Raw genomic sequence first — 10856 nt, 5'->3', positions numbered from 1 at the left:
TTTGGGAGAAGGAGGCCTAGTAGCTGGTGTCAGAACAGCTCCCAAGGTGGCAACTGCCCTGGCACACCAGGCAAGACCCAAAACCAGCCAGGGTGGCCCTGCTGTGGGAGGCACGCAGAACCACTCTTCCCAGCAAAATCTCCTCCGTAATGCTGCAACAGCAGGTCCACAACACTGTTAGGAAGGGATCCTAGCTACTGCCTGTATTTATAGCTTTATGGACAACTAGAAAAAGCCATCAGAAATATCAGCCACCCCAAAAGGTTCTGTATCTGGGAACCAGCCCTGGGGCAGTCATTCCCTGGGCCATGGCAAGAGGAGTCCAATTACCTCTTCTGCAATGACAGTGGGAATAGCCATTGCTCAGGGAAGTATTGTTACCTGTACATCCCTGCCCTTAAATGTAGCCCCTCTCTCTTTTCCTTAAGCGTTCATGAAACTGCCTTAATCCCCATCTGAGTGTCAGCTTGTTCTATTAAAATCCAACTTCGCCTTATTAAGTTACTATGCACCAAATGACCATAATTCAAGTGCCAACAGGTGCAGCAGGGCACAGCGGGGGCGACTGGCACCAGAATAAACTACAGCCATTGAAATAGCAGCTGCCTCTTTTCTGAGCCTTCCCAAAAAAAATCTCCCACTTAAACCCTTGCCATGCTTATAGACAGGGCCAAATGAATCTCTGAATTATATTCTGCCCAGAGACTTATGCCAGTAGGTAGTTTACAGGGGTTTGCTGTTGCTATATGCACAACGGGAAAAACCCTTGATTAAAGGAAGGGGTGGGGGAGGAAGGAAGTTGTTAAGTTATTATTTAATCTTATCCTAAAAAGGCAACGAAAAGAGTGTGAGATACATTAAAGCAAGTTATTTATAGGGACTCAGCCTGGAGGGCGTTTCTCAAGGGACTGCTAGATACCCTACTGTTCCTCAACGTACTGCCCATACACACTTGCTCCATGCAGTTCCTTTTTCCAAGAAACTGCGGATCTCAGTTGCTGGGAAAGCAAACAAACAAAAAACAAAACAACACTTCACCATATATGCTGTCAGAATCCTTTTTACATTGCCCTGTCACACTGCATTGACATGTAGGCACAGAACCAGCCTAGTCCAAGGTTGGATGCAACCCTAAAGGAAAAGCTGAAATTTCCATCATATTTTCCTTTCTGAAATTGCAAGTTTTATTAATTTCTAAAATATTTGAGGCCCAAGCCTGGATGACTAACAAAATGGGATGACTCCTCATCAGTGCAGAAGTAGACAGATTTTTAAGCAACCCATTTTTAAAAACTCACATACATATTTTCATTTAAAACAAAATGCCAGATTATGAGACATAACCAGCCTGACAGTATTTCTCTGAATTTTAATTGCAAGGAATCAAGGTAACATTTCCTACACTACTCTCAGTCCTCAAAAATTAAAGCAGAAATAATTTTTACAGACAAAACAGATGAAAACAAAGAGAATACTGCTCTTCCATTAAACTGAGACTGAGTCTCAAAGTATTTCATAGAGCTGCATAGGGAGTGGTTTTTTATGCTATCCAAATGTTTTAGTAATTTCAAAAATTCCCCACCCCAAATTTAGACAGACAAGTATCTGAAAAAAATGTTCATGTTCTTATAAGAGAAAAATATTTTGGGGTAATCTTAAATAATTCAGTCATTCATAAAGAATGGGAAACTCCTTACATACTAGGCTCTTTCAGTTAGTGATAACTTCAACATAAACCAAATTTTTTTGTTATTTACTTTGAAAATATAGAAACAAGATGGTTTGGAAATTTAATTATACGTTGGGTTTTTTTTAATAGAGAAACACACCAAACCCTCTCTTACAGTCAGCTTTAATTTCATCAATAAATCCCATCCAAAAGATACCCAACCCGAAACCACAGTTTGCAAATGCCTAAACAGCTCTGGTGCCTCATCTTTGGTAGAGCAGGGAAACAGCCTACTTTGCCTCAAACCATTTAAAGGTTGAACATGTTTCAACCTACTGCCTCCATACTAGTAACACAAGCATCACTCAGAGCTCTGATCCTGGGGAATGCTCCTCAAAAAAAGCTGCTTCCTCTTATATTTTTTGTACACCTAAGGAAAGAAATACTCCACACAAGAAGTACCACTGCACTCCCGTACAGCACATGATGCACCACGACCAAGCTCCTCCTTTACCCGCAGAGAGAGACTGAAGACCCTGGCAGCTGGGGAAGGCTGCCCTGCATCTGCTCAGGCTCTGAATGGAAAAAGTAATTCTCAGTCCCTGTCATCCGACACCTCTTGCCATCATTACATTTGCTTTGTATTTTAAATAGAACATTGTTAATGAACATACTTTCCATTACTCAATGCAATTGACAGTTTAACTCCTTGGGAGCAGGACTAAATCCCCAGAGAAAGGTCAAGCTGCAAAACACAGCACGAGACAGGGTGACCAGCACTGTGGAACAGGCATCCTACAAAACCAAGGCAGAAAGGTCAGAACGATTGAGGAGAGGTGGTCACCGAGCCCAAGAATGTAATTCTGCTCTTGACACAGGCTGCATTCATTGAGAGTGGGCTACCACCACACGTATGAGCAAAGACACCTCCACAGCTGTCTGTGCCAGGCCAGGGATAGCCAAGAAGCCCCTGCAAGAGGGAGATTCGTATGCACTGGGCAGGATGGATTTCAGAGAGCAGGGAACTGCAAGAGCAGCAGCACCCTTCTGTCTAGCACTGCTCGAGGGTCCAGATCTCGGCTAGGAAAAGGCAGAGACTGCTCTGTACTACTCATGGTGCTTTGCTTTGGATAACCCAGACCCAAATGGGCTTGCACAGACATCCACAGTATCAACACCCACCAAACAGACTGTCAGGCACAGCCTCCTGTCCCCATCGCCCCACTCACATTACAAGTGCTTTCCTCTTGCACGCAGGAGTTGAGTGTCAAAAATATGGACACTGGGCTCTTAAAAGGAACAATTGTTTCTGCACTCCATCAATGTTCTCCCTAGTCTTGGACTAGATTTTAATTTGTTTTAGAAGAATAGTCTCCAGACAGTGGTTGGTGCTGTTCTGTGTGGAGACAGAGACCAGATGGACAGAAAGGGGCATTTATTCAGGGCAGCCAAGCACAGCAGTCAGGCATGCCTGATGTGTCAGGAGTTATTTATTTACTGGTCTTACAGCACCTGAGTGTTGTACACAGCATGCTCCACCCACTGCCCCAAACTCATTTGGGCAAAGGTTGTTCAGACATGTCTCCTCACAACCCTCTCTGTGTAGCTTTCTTTTCTCACTCCCAGGAGCTGCTAGACACTGGTCATTTCTCCCTCCCACCTACGAAGAAACCAAGGAAGCACAACAACAGCTGTGTCACTCTTCTCTAGAGCAATAAGGAACAGAAAGTGTGCTAATTGACCCTAACACTGCAGGAGCCAGCGTATATACTCACTGCCACCTCATAGCATCAGCCCAAGGCTCTGAAGATTTGCCATCTGTTTGGAGACATCTCCAACACTTTTACACAACAGCAATATATGTGATTATTTCCTATTACTGAGGTGCCTGATATCACTATGTAACATGACCTGGGTCCTTCACACAGATCTGCTAGCCCCAATCCTCATGCCATGATGGCAAACCCGAGGAGCAAAAGTTTGGCAGAAGTCCTCTTTCTGGCAGGCAAACTTGGCTACTCACATCACTAAGCCCTCTCGGCCTTCAGATCCATCTTCTCTACATTAGTACTGAGTATTAAAAAGCCACAGTATGTACAACACTCCTGTCTGAACAAACTCCACAAAGGTAACCCCTCCAGTAATATAAACTTGCTTCCACAATGAAATATTTTCCTTTTTCACATAGCTCCCCTCTTATGGTATTTATATCATTATTACAAGAAGAATTGTTCTACTTCAGCAGGTTTTCAACCAAATCTTGAACTTCAAACATGACACATTCAAACAGTCTTCTTCCAAGTACTATCTCATTGTCCCTGCAGTCCTGCTGCAGCTTTAAATCTACACCCTTCTTATGCTGGCGAGGCTGACTTTTACAAGGAAGTGCTCAAATGTGTAATGAAGAAAAGATGCTTCCTTAGTAACCTATTTCTCATTTATTTTATAATGAAAAATGCAATACTTTCTCATTTACCCAGACACTTACATTTACTTCAAAATGAAATCTGAAATGTTGCTGAAAATATAAAATTTCACTCTCACGTCTACCTTCTAGATTAATTGGCACAATACATACCAGACCACAGTTTATTAGAGCATTAAACTGAACTTTCCATTACCAAAATCTATGGTTTGGGAAGACAGTATGGATTAGTTCATAAACATTTCATTTCTCCACCAACGTAGCAATGATGGGTAGCAACACTTCTAAATCAAACTGTTTGTTGTAAAAGAAAGGCTATTGACAATCCTCTGGAAAGGTCTTGCCCTAAGAAATGAATGAAAGAGATTGATAAAAGGAATAAAAATGCACATGTGTTGAAAAAAGCAATAAAAATGCACATGTGTATTTCCTCAGCAGCATGAGAAGTATTTCAAGAGGGATTGTGCATGCTGGTGAAAAGAAACAGTGATGATAATTTGTATTTGCCATTATACTTTTAAACAGACACATTCATTTTTACTGTGTCTCCGTAGTTTACATACATTGTTTATTCCCTTAAGGGTGCACAGTCTTCTGCTGGATGAAGGGCATTTCAGCACAGACAAATGTCACAGGGCGAATTTCAGCCAGCGGCACGGCTCCGAGGGAATTCAGCTCCTGCCCAACCTCACAAACATCCACTGAAGCTCACTTGGCCTCTCCATAGTCTCAGGAGTGAAACTGGGCAATGAGGAGCATGTTAAGAGAGGGACCAGGACAGGTGGACAGCACAAAGTCTTGAGAAAGCCAATGACAAAAGCAGCACCTCATGGTGGCTCCTCAATTATGTTCCCTACAGCCATCTGGAGCATTTCTCCTTGGTGCACTGTTCTCTGTGCTGACCTTTTCCTTTCTCACCTCCCTGTTGTATGCCAGGCAGGAAAAGGGACAGACCGCTGTGCCTCTGGTCTACATCAGAGCACGCAGGTTTGAACAATTTCCAACCTCTTTTGAGCATACCTAGCAGGACAGTGCTATGTAGTAGAGGTCACACCCATTTTCCATGAAGGCAGATCCTTAAGAGAATCAGAAGCAAGGAGGAGTACATAACACCTCACCAAGTCTGGCCACACTTGAAGTTATTTTCCCAGGGGTCTACAAGGACCAAGAGATCACCAGTGAACCCCAGGCATCACATGGAATAAGAAGAGTAAATCTCTCTCTCTCATGGTTGCCATGAAACTTGTGAAGCAGGCTTAGAAGTGAGAAGGTGAAGAAACAAAGCACCCATAATTCATTACATTTGGGGAAAAAACAAGTCTCGTGTCTTTAAGCCAATCACATTTGGGGGTTTTGGACTTGAAACTCAATTCACACTTTGTGTAGACTTGCAGTTGGGAGCCACAGAATGCTTGTACTGCAGGGAAGGAGCCTTGTGATAAGAACAATTAAAAAAAAAGTTCCTTTTCAGAATAAAAGTATTATTTAATTCAAAGCCCTTTCTGGAACTGCCACAGTTGCATGAGTTTCATTTAAAAATCTCTACAGCATAGCCACACTTAACTTTCCACAGCAAGATGTAAAGAAAGACAAAATACTGAAGAAACCCTGCAGTCAGGTATAGCTTGTAGGAAGGTCAGTATAGCACAGCGTTCACAACCTCAAAAGTTAAAATTTATTATCACAAAACCCCCTATCAGATGTGTCCTTCATTTCATATCTCCTGCGTACGCTTCAAAGAAGCATGACAGCGATCGTCTCTGCCCACAGCTACAGTCAGGACGGTGGTATTTAGTTTCCTACAACCTAGCTAATTAGCTAGTCATAACAACATAACCCTCATCCACCCTGCAGTAGGTTTAGCGTGTCTGGGGACACCACATACTGTTAAATGCTTAGAGAGAGGCTACAGAGTGCCTGTGGGTCAGTTTTAAAGCCTTACAAGAAATTATGACAGAATAAGGCCTTAAAATAGCTACTAAAAAAGAAATTGCCATCCACCCCACCATTAAAGTGCAGAATAGTATAAAGATCTATTTCCCAAAGTAAGCAAACAAAGTTTCTAGACTGTTTTCCAGTGTTCCTGGTGCTCAGGGCTCATAAAAGGTCTCTTTTCTCTGAGGGGAAGCTCCTCTTTCCAGGCTCTCAGCCCCCATTAACTATACTCTTTTTCAGGGCTCAAACACATGCTCTGCTGAACCCCAAAAGCCCCGGCAAAAATAAGAGAAAGCTACACCTCCTTCTGGGTAAAAGGGATTAATAGCTTCCTACACTCTTGTTACAGAAGATGTCCATATCTGAAACTGGGTATCATTCAAGGAACAACATGAACATTGTGTATATTAACACGCCATATACACCTGGTACCCCAGGGGAAATTGGGGATGGGCATTTTCTGCTCACTCCTTAGGCTATTACACACCTCAGCTCTATCAATTCAGAGACACAAAACCAAAATAAGTTTTCTCTTTTATCTTTCCAAATATCAGCTCTCCAGACTGTTTGCTCAGTGTCCTGGTTTCAGCTGGGATAGAGTTAAATTTTCTTCCTAGTAGGGGGCATAGTGCTGTGTTTTGGATTTAGTAGGAGAAGAATGTTGATAACACACTGATGATTTAGTTGTTGCTAAATACTGCTTATGCTAGTCAAGGACATTTCAGCTTCCCATGCTCTGCCAGGTGCACAAGAAACTGGGAGGGGGCACAGCCAGAATAGTTGATCCATACTGACCAAAGGGCTATTCCATACCATATGACATCATGCTCAGTATATAAGCCGCGGGGAGTTGGCTGGAGAGCAGGATTGCTGCTCAGGAACTGGCTGGGTATCAGCCAGCGGGTGGTGAGCAATTGCATTGTGCATCACTTGCTTTGTATATTATTATTACTGTTATTATTATATTGTTATTATTACTACTATTATTTCACTTTATTTCAATTATTAAAGTGTTCTTATCTCAACCCAGGAGTGTTTCTCACTCTTACTCCTCTGATTCTCTCCCCCATCCCACCAGGGCAGGGGGAGTGAGCGAGTTGCTGTGTGGTGCTTAGTTGCTGCCTGGGATTAAACCACGACACTCAGGAAGGCATTTTCTTTGGCTCTTTGTGAGACAAAAAACGGATCCATTTTTTACTCCATGCTATACTGAACACTACCATTTTTCAAGTTGTTCTCCTACATGCAAATGACAGTGCTTATTAACTGCCTCATTAATTTAAAAAGTGGTTTCAATTCAGAGTTTCTCGTCTGTAACATTTCTGTATATCTGAAAAGTGAAGTTTGTTTTTAGAAGACAACAAATTAAACACCTCTGCTTTTGTGTAACTTACAAGGTTTCCTCTGGTCTGTTCCTTAGTCATTCAGGCATGTATCTAATCTTCTGAGCAAGGGTTGATGTTATTACTGTATCTCTTGCACATCCCTGACGGAATAAAACCCAGCAATTAGTTGAACCCATACAGGCCATACACGCATAGCAAGAACACATTTTCAGAAGAGCAGGACTTATCTACCTTCTTGGCAAGCTTGCTAATGTTATGAAACAAGCCATGCAAGGAGGACAGGCCACTATGTACACAAGCTCAGAGTACAGCCCTACAATCACAAGGCAGCCTTGCTAATCACTACAGACCAATTCTCTCCCAGCCCCTTGCTAAACTGGGGATAAGAAAATCTACTTTTCTATTTGCCTGGACTAATAGGTACAGCCATGGCTGATCAACAGCTCCTGGTCTCTGTGTCTAACACTGTTAGCATAAAGCATTGGGAATGAGTTCATACCACAAGCTGAAACCGAGACCTCTCAAGCCCCTTTCACAACACCAACACTAAATTGATGAGAATGTTTGTGGTTAATGGCCGAGTTAGGCTGGATTTCAGCTGAAGACCTGTGGAGAAAATGGTGAGCAGCTCATTAGAGCTACTGCATCCAAACACCCAGTGACTTAACAGGAAAAAAATGTTGAAATGATACATATGTATTCTGCACATAAAAACTATGTTGAAAGAGCAGAAAAGGTACAGAATTTAGGATTAGGAAACCCTAGCATCAAAGTTACTTGGCATTTATAAAGAAAGAGTCATTCATGAGGATGGATGTCAGTGTTATCTTTATCATTTGAGTTCTATTAAACCAGCCAAATGGAGCAGCTTTCTCCCAAATGCCAAACAAATAACGAACATGAAGTCTGAAACTAAGCATTGATATTGCTTGAACAGAGACGCTTTAAAACACTATTGGAAGTGCTTATTGCCACCACACAGGATGTCACTCATTTTGATTCTGATACAATAAAAAGTAAAGAAGTATTTTTTCATCCTTATACAAACACAATACTGAGTACACATGCCGGGAGTAGCCCTGTTCTGGGAGATGATGCCCTGTTTCACACAATACTTTCAACCTTCAGCAATACCTTAAGTATATTAATGTCTGCTGTGTTCAGCAAATGCCTTTATGTGCCTTTTATATTCACAACCTGCTGCTCTGATCTATTTTCCTTGAAAATTAAGTGCATTTTAATGGTCTGCAGTTGATTTACATATGACAACAGCTCTAATCAAGAGACAAACTTTGCTGAAGTTTTGAATTCTTCATAGCCATCTTTGAGAACTTTTATCCTGTGCTGCGTGCTAAAGTGAACACAGATTGATGAACACCTGAGTTCCTGAAGTTTCCTTTTTTGGTAACAGACTTAAATTCTCCATACAGAGGAAACCAGGACTTCAGTCTGTAACTTCCATCTTCACTGGGAGTGCACTGTGAAATGGCTGCTTTTCTTGAGCTTTGGTAGAAGTCATTTTGGAATAATTTACTGAGCAACTCATACAGTCCTGCTCCAAATCAGTACTGCCACATGCTGAAAACTGCTGACAGCTATCGAACTAACAAAGACGTGCCAGCACAGACTTCAGGCCAGCATCCTAGATTGGCAACCCTTTTTAAACATGGTAGTTTGAAGTTTAATGTTAAAAGACATGGGGAAAACAAAACCTTGTCCCATGGTGAGAGATCATCTGCCACCATCATTTTCAGGCCTGACAAGTCACTTTCTCAGGTCATGAGACTCACACACTTGACTCCCATGTCCCTTTCCCTGCCAATACCCAGCTATCACTGGACCTCACACGCAGGTCTTGGAGGGCCATGGCATCTCTTTGGTGCTGCAAGGCACACACTGAAGGAGCTGGCTCTCCTGGCAGCGGTGTGCCTATATGCCACGTGGTCAGAAAGCAAGAGTGCAATTGTGGTGCTCCACCAGGATGAAGGAATGAGAGCTGGTTACCAGGGGCCCATGCCCTGACGAGGCCCACTTGAAGGCATGGGCATCAGCTGCAGCCCGTCTCTCTCTGTCACATCGTCTCGCACTCGCATGACTAACACTGTGTGACCCCATGCAAAGGCACACTAAGGAGAGTCACATATCAAGGGAGAAGTAAGCTGAGAGCTCTGCATCTTATTCCAGCTTGCCCTGCACTATAATGCCAACATAAAAAAATTGGATGAAGAACATGCAGGTCCCCTGATGGGCAGACGTGCTAAACTGGCACCTGCGTTCTTCTTGAAAGAAGACAGCACATAAGCTTTAAATAACCTACTCAGAAACCAATCCTCTAAGCTATTCATATCAGACATGAATAGCTGGACATACTCTTTGCAACACAGACTGAAACTCTAAAAAGGGGATAAAGTGCTTTGTGAGAGGGGTCAGTGCTGTCCCTTGCTGTGTTTTCAAAACTTCTGGTCAGATCCTGCAGCTTGGCTTTTAGACAGTATCACCATCACATGTAGCAAAAGACAGAGGAATACACATAACCATAGCTCTTTTAACAGGAGTCTCTATTATTCAAATACATAGGCAGCCATCAGGCAGAAATCACCTTCAGGGCTTGTACATGGTGTTTACCAGCTGTCAGAAGATCTCTCTTGAATGACTGATCAGCCAAGAAGAACATACCTATAAGCAGTTCTTCCACTTCAGATTTGTACCTTGGATATCACAGATAATTTAAAAGCCAAGTACATGCCAATGGCACAGGAAAAGCTCTCACAAAAATTAGGACTTTTGCATCCAAGGGCTGCATTAACTGGTAGTTCTCTGCATTAACTTGTCTGTTACCAAAACCAAATCCAACACACCTAGCCCTGGAGGAGAACACTCTTCCACAGCAACAAACACTGCTGCAGACATAATAGAACTAACGATGTCCCAGCTCAGGAATACAGTGGAAAGTTGTAGATGACTTATTTGACAGAAAAAATGCATGCAATGAGATTTGTTTGCTAAATTCCTTTAAAACTTCTTTTACTTGCAGTGGGAATGAAAGACAGCAAAGAATATCTCTTCTAAAAAAAAGATAATTCCTTTTATATGACTGTTCTGACCTGAATATATTTGTACAGTCTTCATGTCTGGAGAACAGGTACTCCTCAGATGAACAACAGGAACATTGAGCTTGACCAAAACCAAACCAAATTTAATTTCAACCTGTCTTACCCACAGAGCTTCACTTGAACACTTTTTCTCCAGGTAACCTACAACTCCCTTATTTGCTAACTTTATGTCTTGCAAGGCCATGTGCATTTTTTTTCAGCAACATAATGTTTTAAATTACATTCACTGTAGTAAACACATTAGACATTGTTCCGAACAAAGCAGGCACTGAAGAGAATACAGGTCCTTTCCAGCTGTAGCAATGACCTCTTAACACTGGAAATCATAAAAAAAAGAACATAAATGGGTGACTCAAAAGAGACTGTTC

This window comes from Pelecanus crispus, chromosome 5 (genome assembly GCF_030463565.1).
Source record: "Pelecanus crispus isolate bPelCri1 chromosome 5, bPelCri1.pri, whole genome shotgun sequence".
Classification (NCBI taxonomy): Eukaryota; Metazoa; Chordata; class Aves; order Pelecaniformes; family Pelecanidae; genus Pelecanus; species Pelecanus crispus.
Note: the sequence above shows the minus strand (reverse complement) of the source record.